Source organism: Capsicum annuum, chromosome 12 (assembly GCF_002878395.1).
Source record: "Capsicum annuum cultivar UCD-10X-F1 chromosome 12, UCD10Xv1.1, whole genome shotgun sequence".
Lineage (NCBI taxonomy): Eukaryota > Viridiplantae > Streptophyta > Magnoliopsida > Solanales > Solanaceae > Capsicum > Capsicum annuum.
Window position 1 is genome coordinate 135,711,246 of NC_061122.1, and position 20,865 is coordinate 135,732,110.

Sequence of the window (20,865 nt, forward strand, 5' to 3'; positions counted from 1 at the left end):
TAAAACCAACCAACCTATTTTGGGTTCCATTACCATATTATGTAATGCAAGGTTTTCAATAAAATCCAACTGTGACAAAACCACTCATAAGCATTTTAACAATTATGTTAAGGGCCTATAGTTTCAAAAACAAAAACCAAGATCCAATTAAACATTACCATGAAAACACATGCTCAATTCCAAAATTTTAACATGAAAACCATAAAAAAACATTGGAAAACAATATTCACCCATTAACTACCAAAACCCTCAACATATGATTTAAAACAAAATAATACTGATAATTAAACCATGAAAATCATTCATTAAAACACGAATTTAGTTGAACTAGCAATGACAGAAGAGTGACATTCCTTATTTGCGAAGATTCACAGAGAGAATTTGGTCTTTAAGACTCTAGATGAACACTTGAAGAAAACCCTAGCTCAATCTTCTTGAGAGAGTTTAGAGAGAGTTTTGATCTTTGAAAGTGTGTTAGGAGAGGCCACAAAGTGTTATAAGACATGGGGACTTAAGGGTTTTGGGGTTGGAAATATCTAAAATGTCCTCAACTAAAAATCTAGAAAATGTACACATTAGGGTACGACCATACCACCAAAACCATACCCACAACATACGAGTGTTACCCACTACTCGCACCTTGGGCAGGAACTTGAATCCCAACACTGAAAAACACACAACCATAAGAACCAACTCATATCCAATCATATGATTGGTATCGTAGAACCATACCCTAGGCATAATAATCTAGGCTAGACATAATGCATCATACGGTTGGGCACTATACTCCTCGTACCCGAACATAAGACTAATATGATGCCTTCTCGTATCTTGGACAGCAAACAACAAAAACCACAATTAGTAACCTATGAGTTGAGGACCCTAAATCATAACCACATCATACAAAAAGTACCCTCAAGTCATAAAATCTCTAGAAGCTGAAACTCAAGAAATTTTCTAAGGGTCAAAAGCCAAGGTGTTTCATTTCTCCCCCACATGGATCATTCATCCCCGAATGAAGGGTAAAGGCAAGCACAAGCACGATTTAACAAAATGATTCCCATCAAACTTTCCTTTAACCAGTGCTAGAAAACAAAGAAGTAAAACAACGATATTAAGAACAACACCTACCTCAAGCATGAATTTTCAAAATGGGTAGCAAATGCAGATACTAGGACTTCATGTCTTCTTCTGCTCACCAAGTAGACTTTTCCTCCATAACCCATACATATAATCTAATTTTCCCAAAATATGGCCCCACCCTTCACCAAGCTTTCAACACAAAGACAACACTCCTCTATTTTTAACCTCCCAACTCCCCCCTAAATATATAACTAGAGGTCTTGAGTATAACTATATATACATCTCATGTTAAAGACTAATTAGGTGTTAAAGGTGCTAGTGGAAGCAATGGGACCCTATAATTTACACTATTTTGATAATACCACCCCGTTTGTCACTATAATCAAGAAACCTCAAGTCTTAATCAAGGAGCTTTGGCCGCATAACACAATGGTTGGGTACTTATTAATCACCATGCTCGAGCCTATCTTTGCTACACCCACTGTATGGATTTCCTTACCAAAACTAACACCCTTAATCACTATCATAGAGGTTTTCACCATACCTCCCCTCCGCAATTATTTCATATGACAACATTCATTGCATTCTTTCATCTACACTCACAACCTTTGCTCTAGTAGTCACCCTAGAATTTCATAACAAAAGACATTTACTCTCTCGTCCAAAATATCACTATTCTCCCAAGGTTACACCATCCTAACATAATAAGGATCATTGAGGATCTAGAGTATAAGCATAAAAAAAAGGTGGGGGGGGGGGTTACTTCCTAATTATAAATCTTCTATATCATAGTACCCAATGGGAGACTTGCAAAATAAGATGATTCTATAGGCACGAGGTACTCCAAAGAAACCACCCAGGTTATAAATAAAGGATCTCTCTAACGTAAATACACCATAATATTAGTCCTTAGGAATAAGCACCAGAAGAAACACAACAGCGTACATCATAGGTAGTGCAACATAAACCTAAGATTCTTATCTAGGGAACAAAGAGAGGGTTGCCACCTAAAACTACTATTTCTTGGAACCAAGGGTGATGAAAGAAGTGAATGTACTAATCATGAGTACCATGACATAGAGCTTGAACCACTAGAAGCTCAAATTTTTGAGGACTATTATTACATTTAATTTAGGGGCTAGAGTATGGACATATGCGTCACATAGAATACAGACCATAGGCAAAAGAACTCTTAGAATACGTGCAACACTAGTAGAGCTCCCTCTAAATCATAATTGGAGGGAGTCGCTTGATTCGGAGTAAATTCACCCTAACTTTCCCTCAAAGTTCACCATTAGAACAAAATTTAAGATTAGCCCTTCAATCTCTATCGTACTACACCTACAAGCATAACACTTCACTCTAATTGGTATTAAATGGATATGTACCAAGGACACTTGGCTCATTTATACTTAAAACCTTATCTATCCAGATTCTACTTGGGATGCAACATAGCCTCACAAACTCCATGCCCCAACCCATTCAATGACTCAGCCCTAATCCATTAGCTCAACCTAGACCTCCGACCTTTATGTTACAAATTTCCCACTATTGTATCCCCTGAGTATTAACCTCGTCTCTTCCACACACCCCACCAAGACTACTAATCTACTCCCATAAATCTCACCTAGATATTCTTAAACTAACATAATCCTTTCACTAAAGTAAACATCTATGGTTCAAATATAGTTTCTATCAACCATTATACACTACTAACTGAGTACCCCATATAGAATGTAGATATATGGTCCACCCTATGAGGAGGTCATCGCAATTTCCTTATCTACCCGTCTGTAACCTATACATACCCAAAGGAAACCAACCTTTATGTACAAAAAAATAAAAGCACCATACGGAGAAATACTAGGGTAGATGAAAGCCTTATCTAAATGATCCTTTAGTTGCTTCTTAAGCTCCTTCAACTTAGTCGGAGCAATCCTATACTAAGGAATAAAAATTGGATGAGTGTCTAGAACAAGATCAATCCCAAACTCAATCTCCCTATCAGGAGGAACTCCAAGAAGGTCATCAAGGAAGACCTCAGGAAATTCATTCACTACCGATATAGAATGTAAAAAAAGACCATCTGAGTTAGAATCTGTAACCCAAACTAGATGATAGAGAAATCCAATAGAGATTAATCTCCGAGTTCTAAGATATAATACAAACTTTACTTTAGGATATAAGGAACCACCATCCCACTCAATAACTAGCTCATTAGGGAATTTAAAGATATCCTTACGGGTCTGATAGTCTAGAGATGCATAGCAAGAGTGCAACCAATCCATCCTAATATGACATCAAAATTCACAATATCTAATTCAAACAGACCCACCACAGTTTCTTTACTACCAAAAAATACCACACACACCCTATTGGCATTCTTAGAAATCACAGAGTCACCTACTAGGGTTGAAATAACAAAAGGGTCTGAAACACATGCTAGACCAAATATAAAATGCACAACCACAAATAGGGTCACATAATAGAGAGTGGACTTTAGATCAAGTAAATTACACATCATGGGAAAAGAGTTTTCAATGCACCAGTAATGACATTAGGTGATGCCTCAAAACTTTTTCTGGTAAAGAGATCAAAATGATGATCTTAGACAGTGCCTAAGCCAAAAACAACACCCATTGTTGTAGAAGTTAGGGAAGTGGCGATCGGGATCCTATTTTCCTAGTGGAAACCCTTGTGGAACACTCCCACTACATGTGTCCTAAGTAACCCAAACTAAAATACTAATTCCTCTCCTTATAGCAATAATCGTGGTGCAACAGGCCATAAAACTGGTATAGAGAAGAGGGTGTGGTGGACTAGGCTCCACCATCCCAAAAAAGATAATCACCAAAACATTGAGGATAAGGGACACTGATAACCACTTAGGGACTTCTTGGATTCCCTTTACTCGAACACTATCCACCACCCCTACAACTATTTCTCTGACTCCTTCTTAGTCTAAGTATTAACACTTCTTGCTCTTCCTATTTCTTAACCTTGCCTTATTATTTCTCATACTAATAGGACCATACTATCATGACAAAGATGTCACTATCTAGGTCAGCAGTTTAATAGAACATCAAAACACCACATTGGTAAGATCTCCTTTGTGTGATTGAGCATGAATATCACCTTTCGTAGTTGGGTCAGTAGAGCCCGGTGGAACTCTATAGTGAAAATCAAAAGCAGCGACCCCTGTCCAAGTCTGTACTCCATGAGTTAGATGAGATCCTTCCACATCATCCTCGAATGGGATAGTTGAATTTCCATAAGCATCAGATCATCAGAAGGGAAAGATCTAAAAAGCGAAGAAAAGAAGAATTAAGGGAGAGTTCAAGACCCTAGACTCTATATCTGAAAAATAGAACAACAAAAAAATGAAATATTCCTAGATATATTGTTTCCTCTCTCTTATAAGCATGGTGTGCTACACGACCATAAAAGAGACTCAACTTAACATAGCTTTGTGAACACCCCATGACACCAAAACATAGAATCTGATACCAACATGACATGGCTTAAACCAGGTCCTTGCTATAATGGACATCTTTAGTCCAACAAGGATCGGAGACCACACCCGATACCCAAACTAACCAACCAATATATATCCTGAGTTAGATGAATTTCAAATGTATATCAAGATAGAGTAATTCAAAATATAATGACTTTAGGATATATTTATAACCGAGACCAATCCAACAAAGTCAAATCAACCAATAGCAACCCAAACCCAAAAATAACCAAAACCATATCCATTTCATACCCAAGTCCACGGTTGTCCATACACGGCCTTTAAATAATGATCAAGAATATCCAGTTGGGATACATCCCTAATATAGCCAAAAACAAGTGTCAAGAGAATAGTAAAAGCATAAGGTAAACCATAACTTGGAATAGGACTTCCGAAAATAGAAGCTCACCACTTTAATTTGACTTAAGTTTTCCCCAAATCACCAAGTCACTAGTAGGAAGTGTGATAGTATAGCCAATCCCTACATTGCATGGGGTATATAGATACCAAAGATGGGTTAGTAGGTGAACGCTAGTATGTACTCTAGAGTAAGGATAAAATAATTCCATTATTAAAAATCAAAGTAAATAACCATATGCAATCACATACATCTATACATATATATATCATGATTGGAAGGGGAACCAGGTTTAACATGCATTTGAAATATTAACCTAGATGTGTAGCTTTACCATCATAATTCACCCATGGGCTATATGGGTCAAGTGTTACCCCTGGATGGGCCCCAGTGCATGTAGATGCATGAACTGGAGATACCATAGGTGGCTGGAGATTTCTTTATTCCCTTCGCCCTCTTTGATACATACATACGTGTAAGTACTTAGGGGATTCCCTTTTACCCAACAAGTACGTGGTCATCAAGACTAATCCTTATGTCGGCAAACATGATTATACAGTGTTAACCTTTCAGACTCACACCTTTATGGCTAGTTCTAACAACCCAATATTATTGTCTAATTAAAACATCTAACACATAATCAAAACACTAATTCTAGGAGTTAATTATTAAGGAATTATAAAATGGTATCATTATACTAATTATAGGTTGCAAGCAATGTCATTAGCCAACACTTAAGGTGATTCCCATGTACCTCGCAGACTAATAAACATTAGGGGGATTTTCATAAACCCCACAAGTTTTTTTATAAGTTCACTTGGGGGATTCTCGTGCACCCCACAAGGTTTTTAAATCCATCCTTAACCAATTAAACTAATTATTCCATGCATTAGTCTCAAGAATAAAACCAAACCAAGTAGTAATGCATAAACCAAAAACAATTATGAAAGTGGGTCAAGTTTATCACCTATTTCTATTCCAAAATAATAAATTTGGGTTCTATGGCTACCAAGGACTTTACCAACCATTTAAAACCAAACAAACCAATTCGAGTTCCATTACCTTATTATGCAATGCAAGGTTTTCAATAAAATTCAACTATGTGACAAAACCATTATTATAGGCATTTTAATAACCATGGTGAGGGCATATAGTTTCCAAAACTAAAACCAAGATCCAATTAGCCATTCCTATGAAACCACATGCTTAAATACAGAATTTTAACATGAAAACCATAAGAAAAACATAGGAAACAATATTCATGCATTAACAACCAAAATCCTAATATCTAATACAAAACCAAACAATACCCATAATTAAACTATAAAAACCATTCATTAAAACATGAATTTAGTTAAACTAAGAATGAGGGAAGAGTAAAATGCCTTGTTTATGAATATTTACGAAGACAACTTGGTCTTTAAGACTCTAGATAAACACTTAAAGAAACCCTATCCCCATCTTCTTGAGAGAGTTTAGAGAAAGTTTTAAGAATGTTTTGATCATTCAAAACGTGTTGTGAGAGGCCACAAAGTGTTATAAGATGTGGTTACTTAGGGGTTTTAGGGTAGGAAATGTCTACAATTTCCTTAAATTAATAGCCAAAAAAAGTGCACAGGAGGGTACAACCACGCCACCCAAAATGCACCATAATATAAGAGTGGTATCGACCACTCGTACCTCAGGTAGCAACATAGACCACAATACTGACAGCTATATAAACACAAGGACCAACTCATAACCAATCATACAATTGGTACCATAGAACCGTACCCTAGGCACAATTATCTAGGATAGACATAAGACATCATACAGTTGGGTACTATACCCTTCATACCCTAACATATAACTAGTATAGTGAATTCTTGTACCTTAGACAGTAAACAACCAAAAACACAGTAAGTAACATATAAGTTCAGGACCTTAAATCGAACCAATATAGTAAGACAAGTACCCTCAAGTCATATAATATCCAGAAGCATAAACTCAATAAATTTTCTAAGGGTCAAAAGCCATGATATTTCACAAGAGATAGCAATAAGAGGCCGCAATATCAAGGTTCTTTTAATGGGATCCATAATGGCTCTTGATTTTTAAGTAGTAGTTCTCAGGGTATATACCCTCTGCATTAGCCGTATTAGCATTAGTGTCAGTCTAGTAGGCTCGTTTAGGCTATACACGGATGATAGAGCGATAGTCACTTCAGCTTAGAGAGTTCCACCAATTTGGGTAGTACATCCTCTGCTAGAGGTGGTATGTATGGTCACTGGGGTGGTCTCCAAGGTGATTTTTAAGTTTCTCAATAATAAAGGAAAAGAGATCGATTAGAATCCAAGCCAAGTAGCAGGTATGGTCAGTTGTATGTCATAGCTGCTAGAATCAAGGCTGAGTCTTTGGATGCTATTGTCATAGGTACAATTTTTGTATGCCACTAGTTGAGTTTTGATTTATTTGTTCTAGGATCCACTTATTCTAATGAATTTGATTATTATGCCCTGAAATTAGAGTTATTTTCAAATTTATTATCTATACTAATATATGTATCTACTTTCGTGGGTAATTCTTTAGTAGTGGATAGGTCTATAGATTATGTTTATGACTGTTCGAGAGTTTAATACTCGAGATGATCTTATTATGTTACCTTTGGTGGATTTTGATTGGGTAGAGAATGGTTATCCCACTATCATGCAGTCCTTGATTATTTTACCAAGACCGTTACTTTAACAAAGCCTAGATTACTTCAGTAGTGTGGTAGGGATCTATTAGCTATGAGCGTGCGGGGATTATTTTCTTATATCTATTTAGGAGACTTATTACATGGGGTTACGAGTCTTATCTTACTTATATTCATCATGTTAAGGTGAAGATTCCATCGCTTGACTCTATTATTATAGTTTAGGATTTTTTTTACGTTTTCCCTGCTTATCTACCTGGCCTTCCTCCTGAGGATACTATTGAGTATGTTATCATGAGTTGGGTAACCAACCTATTTCTATAGCACCTTATCATATGGTTCCTGCCAAGTATAAGGAGCTGAATCTTAGCTTAAGGATATTTTTGGTAAGGGATTCATTAGATCGAGTGTTATGCCTTAGGGAGCTCCATCTTTTATCATAAAGAAAAAGAATGGTTTCACGCATATGTGTATTTATTATGGACAACTCAATTTTATTATAGTAAAGAATTTGTATCCAATGCCTCATATTTATAATATGTTTGACCAGCTACATAGAGCAACGATGTTCTCTAAGATAGAATTAATATCCAATTAACATCAGTTGAGGATTTGAGCTGAGGATATCACAAAGATAGCCTTTAGGATATGGTATGGTCATTGTTAGTTCCTGGTGATATTTTTTGGGTTTACTAGTGCCCCATACACATTTATAGATTTGATGAATAGCATATTTTAACTCCTTTGTGATTGTGTTCATCATTGACATCCTTATGTATTCGAGGAGTAGAGAGGAGCATCTGCAATATTTGAGTATTGTGCTCTAAACTTTGAGAGATTATAGGATTTTTGCCAAATTCTCTATGTGTGAGTTTTATTTTGAGTTTATGACATTCCTTTGGCATGTTGTATCTAAGCATGAGATTATGGTAGACCCAACAAAGATTGAGTCTATTCTTTATTGGTTTAGGCCTATATTTCTATCTGAGGTTCACACATTTATTGGTTTGGCTAGTTAGTATAGATAACTCTTCGAGAGTTTTGCTACTATTATAGAACTAATGACTATATTTACTTGAAAGAAGGCTCTTTTCTGATAGTCTTAAGAGTGTGAGTCGAGCTTTAAAAAGCTCAAGGGATTTCTCATTAAGCTTTTATCTTGGCTCTTTTTATTAACGATGAGGGATTCACCATATATTGTGATACTTTCATTGTTTATTTGGGTTGTGTGTTAATGCAGCAGGGTTGAGTCATTCCTTATGCATCTACTTAGCAGAAGGTGCACAAACACAACTACCCAATTCATGATTTAGATTTGGCAGCAGTAGTGTTTGCGCTTAAGATTTGAAGACATTATCATTAAAACATGCATTGTGAGTTCTTCTTAGATTATCATAGTCTTCAGCATCTTATGACCAAAAAAGATCTTAATTTTAGGTAGTGTAGGCATATAGAGTAGCTTAAGGATTATGACATCCTTATTTTGTATCATTCGAGTATAGTGAATGTGTTAGCAGATGCCTTGAGCCAAAAGGCATTAATTATAGGAAGCTTGGCTTCTATTTCAATATCTAAGAGGCCATTGGTATGAGACATCCGTTCCTAATCCAAGTTGATGGTGTGATTTGATATTTTAGACCCCAGGAGAATTCTTGCTAGTGTTTAATCAAGGTCTACCCTATTTGAGTAGATTCAGAGTTGTTAGTTTGAGTATATGAGACTTTTCATCATCTATGATTAGGTGTTTAGTGGTGAGTCTAAGAGGGCTACCATAGACTATCAATTTACGTCGTTATTTAATATCCGTATTTTTGTTTCAAGGGTTGGAGACTTGATTCAGTCCATTTTGTGTGAGGCTCACAACTCTAGATATTCTATTCACTAGGGTACAACTAAGATGTATAAGGATTTGAGGAAACATTATTAGTGAAGTCGAATAAAGAAAGATATAGTAGACTTTTAAGCTTATTGCCTATTTTGTCAGTAGGTGAAGTTAATCGTCAGAGACCTAGTGGCTTAATTCAGAGATTTCTATTCTCAAGTGGAAATAGGAGTAGACTACCATGGACATTATTAGTTGTTTGTTGGGAGCTTCTTATTGTTTTGGTGGTATTTGGGAAATTATAGATCAATTGACCAAATTGGCATGTTTTATTCCTATTCAGATGTTTGTTAGTGCTAAGATAGCTCATATCTATGTTTGTGAGATAGTCTATTTGTATGGTGTGCTTATATCTATTATTTTATACCATGGTTCATTGATCACTTTTAGCTTTTGGAGAGCTTTTCAGAAGGAGTTGGGTACTCAGGTGGATCTTAGTACAACCTTCTATCCTTAGAAGACTATTCAGGTTATTGAGGATATGCTTTAAGCCTATATGATGGATTTTTGAGGTCAGTGGGATCAACACTTAGCTTTGGCAGAGTTTGCATATAATAATAGCTACAATTCGGGTATTGAGCTGGCGCCTTTTGAGGCTTTTTATAGTAGAAATGTTGTTCTCTAATTGTGTTGTTTGAGGCCTCTAATATTAGGCTCGATTGTACTAAATTACTTTAGGATTCATTGGATTGAGCTAAGGTGATTCAAGATAGGTTAAGTATAATTCAGAGTAGGAAGAAGGTTTATAAAGAGCGCAGACTTCATGTATTGAGATATAGAGGCAGAGATTCAATATTCATTTAGGTATCACCCATGAAGGGTGTGATGAGGTTAGGGAGGAAAGTCAAGCGAAGCCTCAGGTGTATAGGGCCCTTTGAGATCCTTTGCACAGTTGGAGAGGTGGCATATGAGTTAGCCTTACACAAACTTTTTTGTTGTCTTTCAAATTTTCCATGTTTATATGTTGCAGCGATATATTTATGATACGTCTCATGTGTATAGATGGGACTCAATTTAAATGGATGAGAGGTCGACCCTTTTAGAGGAGCCAATATTCATATTAGCCAAGGATGTCAAGTAGTTTCGCACTAGGGATTCTCTAGTAGTTAACATTAAGTGAAGGCACCACCCAGTAGAGGAGGATAGTTAGGAGATCGAAAGCAATACGCAGACCCTGTGTCCTCACCTATTCGAGGCTTCAGGTACATCCTAATCCTTTACTTTTACTGACAAAATTCCTTTTATAGTAGTGGATATTGTGATGACCCTCCACATCATTTTCTATATTTCCACTCATTTTCACAATTTAGAGCTTTTTTGTAGCTACCCTAAATAATTGTGACTTGCTTGAGCTTACAATTTCGTTGTTGGGTAGTTCACTTGATTTTTAGAACCAATTCCTTATTTTGAAGTCCTCACTAAATAAAATGGGCTATCGAATGAAAAATTTAGCTTAACAACCTCACATGCCAATTTAGACAGTTCTAACAACTCCAGAACATTTATTTAGGTAAGTAGGACCCTTGGTCTAAATCCCAAGGCTTCCAAACTTACTTCAGGCTACTTATTGGAAGTTAAGAAAAATAGAACATAGGTTTGTGACCCACTTTTAATTAAAACTATCTCTGATTGAAATTTTTTATTATGCCATTGAGTCTGGAATGTCGAATTTAATAGGATAGTAAAGTTCATTTGCACACAAGAGATTCTGGATGAATTATGATGGGTCTGTGAAAACTTGGAAATTTCCAAGTCTCAGCTGATTCTAGTGTATTCTCTTAAGCTCCCACTGGGTCGTTAAGTGAAGGCAACTTAAGAGGCCAACCAGTTTCTTAAGTGACCTGGCTTTCTCAATAGGTATTGCTGAATTAATGCCTACAGTGCTTACAACATGGACGCTTAAGCGGCCAAAGGTCACTTGAGCGACATGCACAGGCTCAAAAAGTATAGCTAAAGCAACACCTGGTCGCTTAAGTGATGACTGCTTAATGATGGCCGCTTAAGCAACCCAATGTATGCTTAAGCGACACCTGAGAACCCTATAAATTCCCCCACTTAGATCATTTTCTACTATTTTAACCCATTTTTCCAAAGTGTATAACCCTAAAGTGTGAAAACTTGAGAGAACTATTAGTTTGTGATTTTTGGGATGTTCGTAAGCTCGAGTAACGCATTTCATATTCGAATTCTTTATAATTTTCCATCAATTTGATGATTAATCATTTATAATATTCCGAAATCCCTATAATATTGGTGGGTTTATTGTAGCACCATTTGAACTCAGAATTCACTTGATGTTGAGCGTAAATATTGCTTGAGCACGTAGGGATGTGTTGTTGGTTTTGAAAGTGCATTTTTGTAAATGGGATCCAAATGAGTTTTTACATAATTTTGGATCCAACAAATAATTTTCATGACCCAATTTATGAGTCATGATGGTACCTACCTTGTCCCACCAGTAGGTAAGCTAAACTGATGTTTGGTGTATTTATGCATTCTAGCATTACTATTCTAGCCTATTTAGCCTTGTTTTTAAGATGATTGATGTTCTTAATATGTTGATGATGATATAAATATCCATCGAAGTGTTCACATATGTGTTCACAATGTTTAATGGTGTTTAACACGAGTTTGGGTTTAATTTGACCATTTAGAGTTCTACCAAGAAAACTAGTGTGACTAGCTTGAGCTAGGTGTTTGTCTAATATATCGTGTTGGATTATAACCTGTTTAATGAGTTCATAAGGTTTTATTGTTTATTTACATGTGAAAAAACTTGTAAATAATGTTCAAGGGTCAATTGTATCAAGCCAAGGGTCAAAATAATAAGTTAAAGATCAAAGTGAATAAAGCCTAGTTTTAGTTTGAGTTTCTAGTTCACCGTCTTGAATGTTGTGTTTTTTTGAGCTTAAAATTGTTTTTTTTAATGGTATAGGATGCTTTTTTAATGTATTATGATGGTATATGAAGGATATACAAGATTCAAATCAAGTAGAAACAACTCAAAAAGGCTCATAATACATCAACGAAAGCACAAATACAACTTGACTTAATTTGGATACCTGTATTAGCCAGGGTGCATGAGGACCATGGGAATGTCCTATTGGCACGTCCGATACACCAAACTATTAGTAAAGGGACAAAAATAGTGATCCACAATGGCGATTCAGTCCTAATAGCGATGAAGGAGGTACCACATAGCGATAATGAGCCAATAGTCAATTGTCAACTTCTCTTTTGGTCTTATATTCTTTCTTTTTAGTGTCTTTATGGTTTTAATCAATCATATAATTATTTGGATGTTGATTATGGCTATGAGTGGCTAAAAACTTTCTTTTTGGGGATAAAGCCAAGAACATGTGTACTGTTGACTTGGATTGATTTAGTTTGATTTTCTTATCATTATTAGTTTGTTTATTCTTGATTTAACTATTTGATGGATTGATCACCTGAAAAATATATCTATTGTCACTCTTGTGATCTTGGGAGAGGGAATAGGGGGATATAACATGGCAATAAACAAAGTATGGTTTGTATTATTTTATAAAATAAGGAGTTCAAATTAGCATCTAGGACAGTGATGTACTTAGATGCCTACTTGATTCAAACGTAGGATGATAGATTTAAGGAACTTAATTTGATTATTATATCCCTGCTCAACACTATAGTTGTAATATCAAAATTAGGTAAATGGTTAAAGGCTGGTAGACCATGATCATGCAATTAACCCTATGATTCAACAACCAAGATAAGCAAGTTGTAATACCCCGCAAAGTCCTCTTCCAGTCTTAGCCTTAGAGCGTATTCAGTAAAGCGGAAATTCGAGTCTAAAAGTTTCAGAAGTTTCTTCCAAAGTATGAAATACTTTGAATCATGCATAATTTCCCCAATATCGACTTTCTATCATGTAGAGCATTGAATAAGCTTCCCATCGATACTAAATTCATCCAAATTGAACACTCGATTGAAAAGTTAGAGCCATTTTAGTGAGACAGTGTGCCACCTGGCACCTTAGCACATCGCGGAGCCAACCAAAATGGCAATTGTCAAATTCTAGTGAAACTCTATGATTCCATCGTGTAGCGGTATAGTTCTAGTTTGCAATCAAGATGGCAATGCAATTTTCACCGCGTCGCGCCGTCATGCAGTTTTCCAATTGTCCAAATTCCAATGACCTAGCGCAATTATGGCGCGTCACGCCAGCATGTAAAATTGGGATCTTACAGTTTATAATTCCAAGGGCTTTTTTATCTTTTCCCCTTACCCCAACCTCTATAAATACCTAACTAAGGGATTTTAGCCTCATTTTCTCTTCTTCCACCAAGAACTAGGGTTTCGAAAAAAATAAAATCCTCTCTTCTTCTTCAAGAAAGATCTGGAGAAATTAAGAAATCTTCCAAAGGATTTCAAGAAAAGAGTTTCCCCAAGGTATGTAGATGTTGATTCTTGGGTTCTTTTCATCCAAGAAGCTCAAACTTCCTTTTTGAAACTTAAAGATTTTATATTTGTGAGATTCCATGATTTGTATGAGTTGAAATTGATGTTACATGTGTTTTTGAGTCTCGATTCATGTTTGTTTACAAGATTTGTGGGCTTTGACCCTAGTTTTTGGGATTTATATAATGTTTGTGATGAACCCTCTTGAAGTTTTTTCTATGTGATGTGTTTATGATATTTGGGTGTAGAAATGATGGAATAAGCGGAGCATGTCCCCCATAGGTTTAATGAAAGCTTAGGTTAAGCATAGAAGTGTCATTGTATTATGTTGAAGATGAAACCCCAAATTATGAGTTAGTTTATGCAGGCCTAGTGTTAGATAAAATGCCCAAGTGGATGAATTATTCCATGATAGTGGAAAATCCCCAAATAAGTATGAACCCGTGCATGTCTAGTGTTTGTTGAAGGACCTTAGTGAACAAGTAGAAATTTGATGGTAGTAAATTCCCTAATTATGTGCTCTTTGATATATGCTAAGCTTTTAATACATGCCAAGTGGTTAGCAAGTAAGTTGAGACATGATAGTATGAAGTTTTTCCTAAATTATGTGATGTCCAAATATAAGTCAAGACTGATTTAGGTGTGAAGTACTTGAGGTAAGACCTTGTTAAAGGAAGTATAATCTAGTAGTATGTATCCCTACGCTAGTATATGTTGATGTTTCCTAAATGCTTTACGCGATGCCTTAATGATTGCAAAGGTGAAGGTATGTTATGTTTCCTAAATACTTGAAGAGATGCTTTAATAATAATGATGATGAATGAATGATTATAATGATGAATGAATGACTGTGAGGATGAATGAATAGTTGTAATGATGGAGGAATAATCATGCTTTATTTTATGTTATTGAGTCCTGGGGGTATTTATACCCGACAAATTTAATTGTTGTCTAGAGCTCGTGTCAGTTTCATGATAATTCCTGTCGATCCATGATTCTCAAATCTCAGTGAACTATAGAACTCTGTATCCTTAGACAATTGCAGAACTTAAGAAAGCTCAGTAATCTTAGTTCACTCTATAATCTCCGTATCACTAGTAATATAGTCTTAGTCCTGAAATCAGCTAAGATCTAATAGTACTCAAGTGTTCAATTCTAATCTCAGAAGCGATTTGAATAATCTATTCAAGCTCTGTATCATCAGTCAGATACCGTGATCTAATAGAGTTCTATCAGATATAGATCCAAGTGATCTCAGCGTAACTCAGTCAGATCTTTTGAGAAACATGATCAGTATTAGATTTAGTTCAGTTGTGTTCAATTAAGAATTTAGTTTAGAGTCTTTCAGTTGGGAGTAGAAGCTAGCATCGAGCGAGGAAAGGGATGGCGACTTCTTCCGTTAGAGAGAGAGAGGCCGGAGTCATTAGTAGCAATCCCTGACCTCCAAAACTACGTAGCTAATGAAGGAGACAGGATTCACCATCAGGAAAAGGTTATCACCTCTACAGAGAGAGTATTTAACTATTATATTGCCTTAGTTCAACTATTTTGTATAGGTCATTTGTTAGAGAGAATTGACCAGAGAGAAGTCTTTAACCGTGGCACAGTATTGACACCCTTCCAACTGGGGTTACAGGTTAGACCCCACCTGTGGTAGGTCGGGGCATGTAGGTTAAGTAACTACTTCCATAGTTTCAGTTATAGTTTCAGTTTCAGTATCAATCTTCAGAAATCAGGACTGTTAGATACAATCATCTATCTTTATGAGAAACTCAGATAGTTCCATTGATTCATGGACTATCCCGTCAGATAGGCTTGATCTCATATATAGTTATTTGATATCATATTTAGAGATATGCCGCCAAACAGGCTTGATTCACAGTCTCAAATTCAGATATATTCGTATTTCTTATCATTGATAATAGTTTCTAAAATTATCCATTAGAGAGGTTGATCTCTAATCCTTTCAGTTGAAAGTAGTAAATCTCAGAATTCAGCCCTTGATATAAGTGTATCTAGATCTTTAGTTATCAGTATCAGATGAATCAGTGATTCAGTAGTGAATTCAGTCTACAGTAAAGTGTTATTCGAGTTTTAGTATTTAGAGCTGTGATAATTGTGATTATGGTCTGTGCATTCATGTATGTGTATGGGTTCTCGTGCAGCATTATCATGAATGTTAAGTTAAGATATTATGCAAGCATGAGACCTTGAATTTAGCCTTACCTTGTCTACATACTCAGTACATTCATGTACTGACATATTTGTGCTATGATGTTTTATTTGGCACCTTAAGTTTTAAGGTACAGGACCTAGAGTTTCCTCAGTAGTTCAGTCTCAGTCTGCAGTAGTAGTCATAGCAGTGAGTTCTCTTCTTTGGAGGATGAGTTTTATTTTACTATTATTGCATCATTGTTTATATTTTAAGTTGACAGAGTTAGTTGGGGACATGTCCCATCAACTCCACAGTTCAAAGAGTTTAGAGGTTTTTCAGACAGATGAATTAGTATTCAGTTTTCAATTTTGAGTATGTATAGATGTGTTGAAACTTATGGCCAGTTTCAGCTTTTATTCAGATATTAAATGGTATACAGGTACAAATATCAAAAAAAGGGTTAGCTTATGGTCCTTTGGGGTTATAAGCACCGTGTAACATCTCGGGATTGGATCTCGGGGTGTTTCAAACTTGGTATCAGAGCCTAAGGTTCAAGAGTGTCCAAGGGAGTCTGAAAATCCACATCTAGTAGAGTCTCATGCATGGGTGTATAGCGCACCATATTTATGTATGAGAGGCCACACGTGTTCTTAGGAGAAGTTTCACTTCTTTCCGTATTCAGGTCGTGTGAGTGAGCATGAGCTCAAGTTGATCCATAGTTTAATCCATTTATTTCTTCTAATTACAGAGTATGCCTCCTCGCAGAGACTTTGTCCATGGGGTTAATGACCAGCCCCCTCAGCCAGTAGATACTGAGAATGATATTGTGTTATATGCAGGGTTTCGGGCAGCTTTTCAGGCGCTAGCCCAAGCTATGACTAATGTTCAGGGCAATCGTCAGGCTGTAGCCCCACCTCAGCAAGATGGGAATTTTGCCGTAGCCAGGGTTAGAAATTTCATGAAAATGAACCTACCAGAATTCTTTGGGTCAATGGAAGGTGAGAACCCATAGCTTTATCTTAAAGAGGTAAAGAAGATCACTCAGATTATGCATATTTCTAAGGAGGAGAGTGTTGAGTTAACATCTTATAGGTTGAAAGATGTTGCTCATGATTGGGTAGTAATATGGGAGAAGAGTAGAGGGGAGAATCCAGCTCCTGTGACTTGGCTAGAGTTTTAGAGAGCCTTTCTAGATAGATTTTTCCCACTAGAGATGAGAGAAGCTAAGGTAAAAGAGTTCATGAACCTAAGGCAATGTTCCATGACCGTGAAAGAGTATTGTCTTAGGTTTAACCAATTAGCTAAGTATGCTCCCGACTTAGTAGCTGACCCTAGAACGAGTACGAGTAAGTTTTTGTTTGGGGTGTCAAGTTGTGTATTGGAAGAGTGTAGAGTTACTATACTCAATAGAGACATGGATCTTTCTAGGCTAATGATGCATGCGTAGCAAATCTAGGCGAATAAGATGAAAAAAAAAGAGAGTGAGCAAGAGACCCAAGATAGGTAGTCGTGGTTTCTTGCAGTTAGGGTACTAGGTTTGTAGTAGTTCTCAGCATGGTTGGAGATTTTTAGTCCCAGCTCCATCTTCATCTAGTGTATCCGCACCTGTGTTCGGGGGTGTCAGATCTGAGGAAGGGTCAGGCTCAAAGAACATAGTAGCGCTAGTGGTGTTCGTACCTATCCGCTTTGTGGAAAGTGTGGTAGTTGCCACCAAGGTATGCGTAGAGCCGGTAGTGATGTGTACTTTGGAATAGTGAGCCAGGCCATGAAATGCGAGAATGTAGAGTGCTGACTCAAAGGGGTAGACTCCATGCGCTTCAGGCTCACCTTGATCAGGAAGGATTCCTTGAAATAGACCCGAGTATGTTATGATCCCTTCATCTTTATGATATACATTGTTAGATCCTTTGCTTTTATTTTGAGCTTATATGCTAGCATGAGTCATGCATGAGTTTCAGATCTCAGTCGATCAATTATGACCTAGTTTGTAGGTGCCCCGCGGACCGTTCCAGTATTTCAGCAAAGTGTGTGTTTAGAGGGATATAGAGTCCCAAAGGGGAGATACCCCATTGTATTACGATATTTGTATGTCATTAGATCCATCCAGATGCATGTTCATATTTTATTTATGAAGTTAGCATCAATTGTTATTGCATTGTTAGTCGTGCTTTTGAAAGGCAGTTCAGTCGGACATTCATGCATTAGATATGCACATTCAGTAGAAATAAGTTCAGCCTGTCAGTGTGTTCAGTCATGCATTCATAAGATCAACCCAGTTATGAGTCCATGCATCAGATATGCATGTGTGTTATGAGAATTTAGCTAAGAGTAGATTTAGTCGAGTATTCCATGCCCAGTATGAGGACTTAGTATGTCATTCGTTCCAGTTGCGTAGTCATGCCTTAAGATGTTTCTGTTTCTTGAGTAAGTTTTGTTGATCCATATTCTCAGTGTATAAAGCACATTCGAGGATGAATGTTCCCAAGGGGGAGATAATGTAATACCCCGCAAAGTCCTCTTCCAGTCTGAGCCTTAGAGCGTATTCAGTAAAGCAGAAATCTGATTCCAAAAGTTTCAAAAGTGTCTTCCCAAGTATGAAATACTATGAATTATGCAGAATTTCCCTAATATCGACTTTTTTGTCATGTAGAGCATTGAATAAGCTTCCCATCGATACCAAATTCGCCCAAATCGAACACTCGGGTGAAGAGTTTAGAGCCATTATAGTAAGACAATGTGCCACCTAGCACCTTAGCGCGTAGCAAAGCCAGCCAAAATGGGAATTGTCAAATTCCTATGAAACTCTACAATTCTACCGCGTCACGGTATAGTTTTAGTTCGCAATCAAGATGGCAACACGATTTCCATCGCATCACACTATCATACAGTTTCCCAATTGTCCAAATTCCAGTGAACTGGCATGACTATGGTGCGTTGCGCTAGCATGTAAAATTAGGATTTTGCAGTTTATAATTCCAAGGTTTTTTTTGTCTTTTCCCATTATCCCCAACCTCTATAAATACCCGGCTAAGGGATTTAGCCTCATTTTCTATTTTTCCACCAAGAACTAGGGTTTTTAAAAAAATAAAATCCTCTTTTCTTCTTCAAGAAAGATCTAGAGAAATCAAGAAATCTTCCGAAGGCTTTCAAGAAAAGAGTTTTTCTAAGGTATGTAGATATTGATTCTTGTGTCCTTTTCATCCCAGAAGCTCAAGCACCCTTTTTAAAACTTAAAGATTTTATGTTTGTGAGATTCCATGACTTGTATGAGTTGAAATTGATGTTACATATGTTTTTGAGTCTCAATTCATGTTTTTTTATAAGATTTATGGGCTTTGACCCTAGTATGTGGGATTTATATGATGTTTGTGATGAGCCCTCTTGAAGTTGTTTTCTATGTGATGTGTTTATGATATTTGGGTGTAGAAATAGTGGAATAAGCGGAGCATGTCCCCCATAGGTTTGATGAAAGCTTGCCATTATAGTATGTTGAAGATATAACCCCAAATTGTGAGTTAGTTTATGCATGCCTAGTGTTTGATAAAATGCCCAAGTGGATGAATTATTCCATGATATTGGGAAACCCCCAAATAAGTATGAACCTGTGTATGTTTAGTGTTTGTTGAATGACCTTAGTGAACAAGTGGAGATGTGATGGTAGTAAATTCCTCAATTATGTGCTCTTTGATATATCCTAAGCTTTTAATACATGCCAAATAGTTAGCAGGTAAGTTGAGACATGATAGTATGAAGTTTTTGCCAAATCATATGATGTCCAAATACATGTCAAGATTGATTTAGGTGTGAAGTAATTGAGGTAAGACCTTGTTGAACGAAGTATAATCTAATATTATATTTCCCTATGCTTGTATATGTTAATGTTTCCTAAAGGCTTGACGAGATGCCTTAATGATTGCAAAGACGAAGGTATGTTATGTTTCCTAAATACTTGAAGAGATGCTTTAATGATAATGATGATGAATGAATGACTATAATGATGAATGAATGACTGTAATGATGAATGAATGACTGTGATGATGAATGAATGGCTGTGATGATGGAGGAATGATTATGCTTTATTTTATGTTATCGAGTCCTGGGGGTATTTATTCCTGACAAATTTAGCTTCTGTCTAGAGCTCGTGTCAGTTTCATGATAATTCCAGTCAATCCATGATTCTCAGAACTCAGTGAACTATAGAACTCTGTATCCTCAAACAATTGCAGAACTTAAGAAAGCTCAGTAATTTTTGTAATCTCAGTATCCCTAGTAATCTAGCCTCAGTCCTGAAATAAACTTAAATCTAATAGTGCTCAAGTGTTCAATTCTAATCTCAGAAGTGATTCAAATAATCTATTCAAGCTCTGTATCGTCAGTCTGATACGTGATCTAATAGCATTCTATCAAATATAGAACCAAGTGATCTCAGCATAACTCATTCAGATCTTTTGAGAAACATGATCAGTATTAGATTTAGTTCAGTTGTGTTCAGTTAAGAATTATTTTAGAGTCTTTCAGTTGGGATTAGAAACTAGCACCGAGCGAGGGAAGGGATGGCGTCTCCTTCTATTAGAGAGAGAGAGCCTGGAGTCATTAGTAGCAATCCCTGACCTTCAAAACTGAATAGCTAGTGTAGGATAAAGGAGTCACCGTCAGGAAAAGGCTGTCACCTCCAGAGAGAGAGAGTATTTGACTATTATACTACCTTAGGTCGACTGCCTGGTAAGGGTCATTCGTCAGAGAGGATTGACCAGGGAGAGGT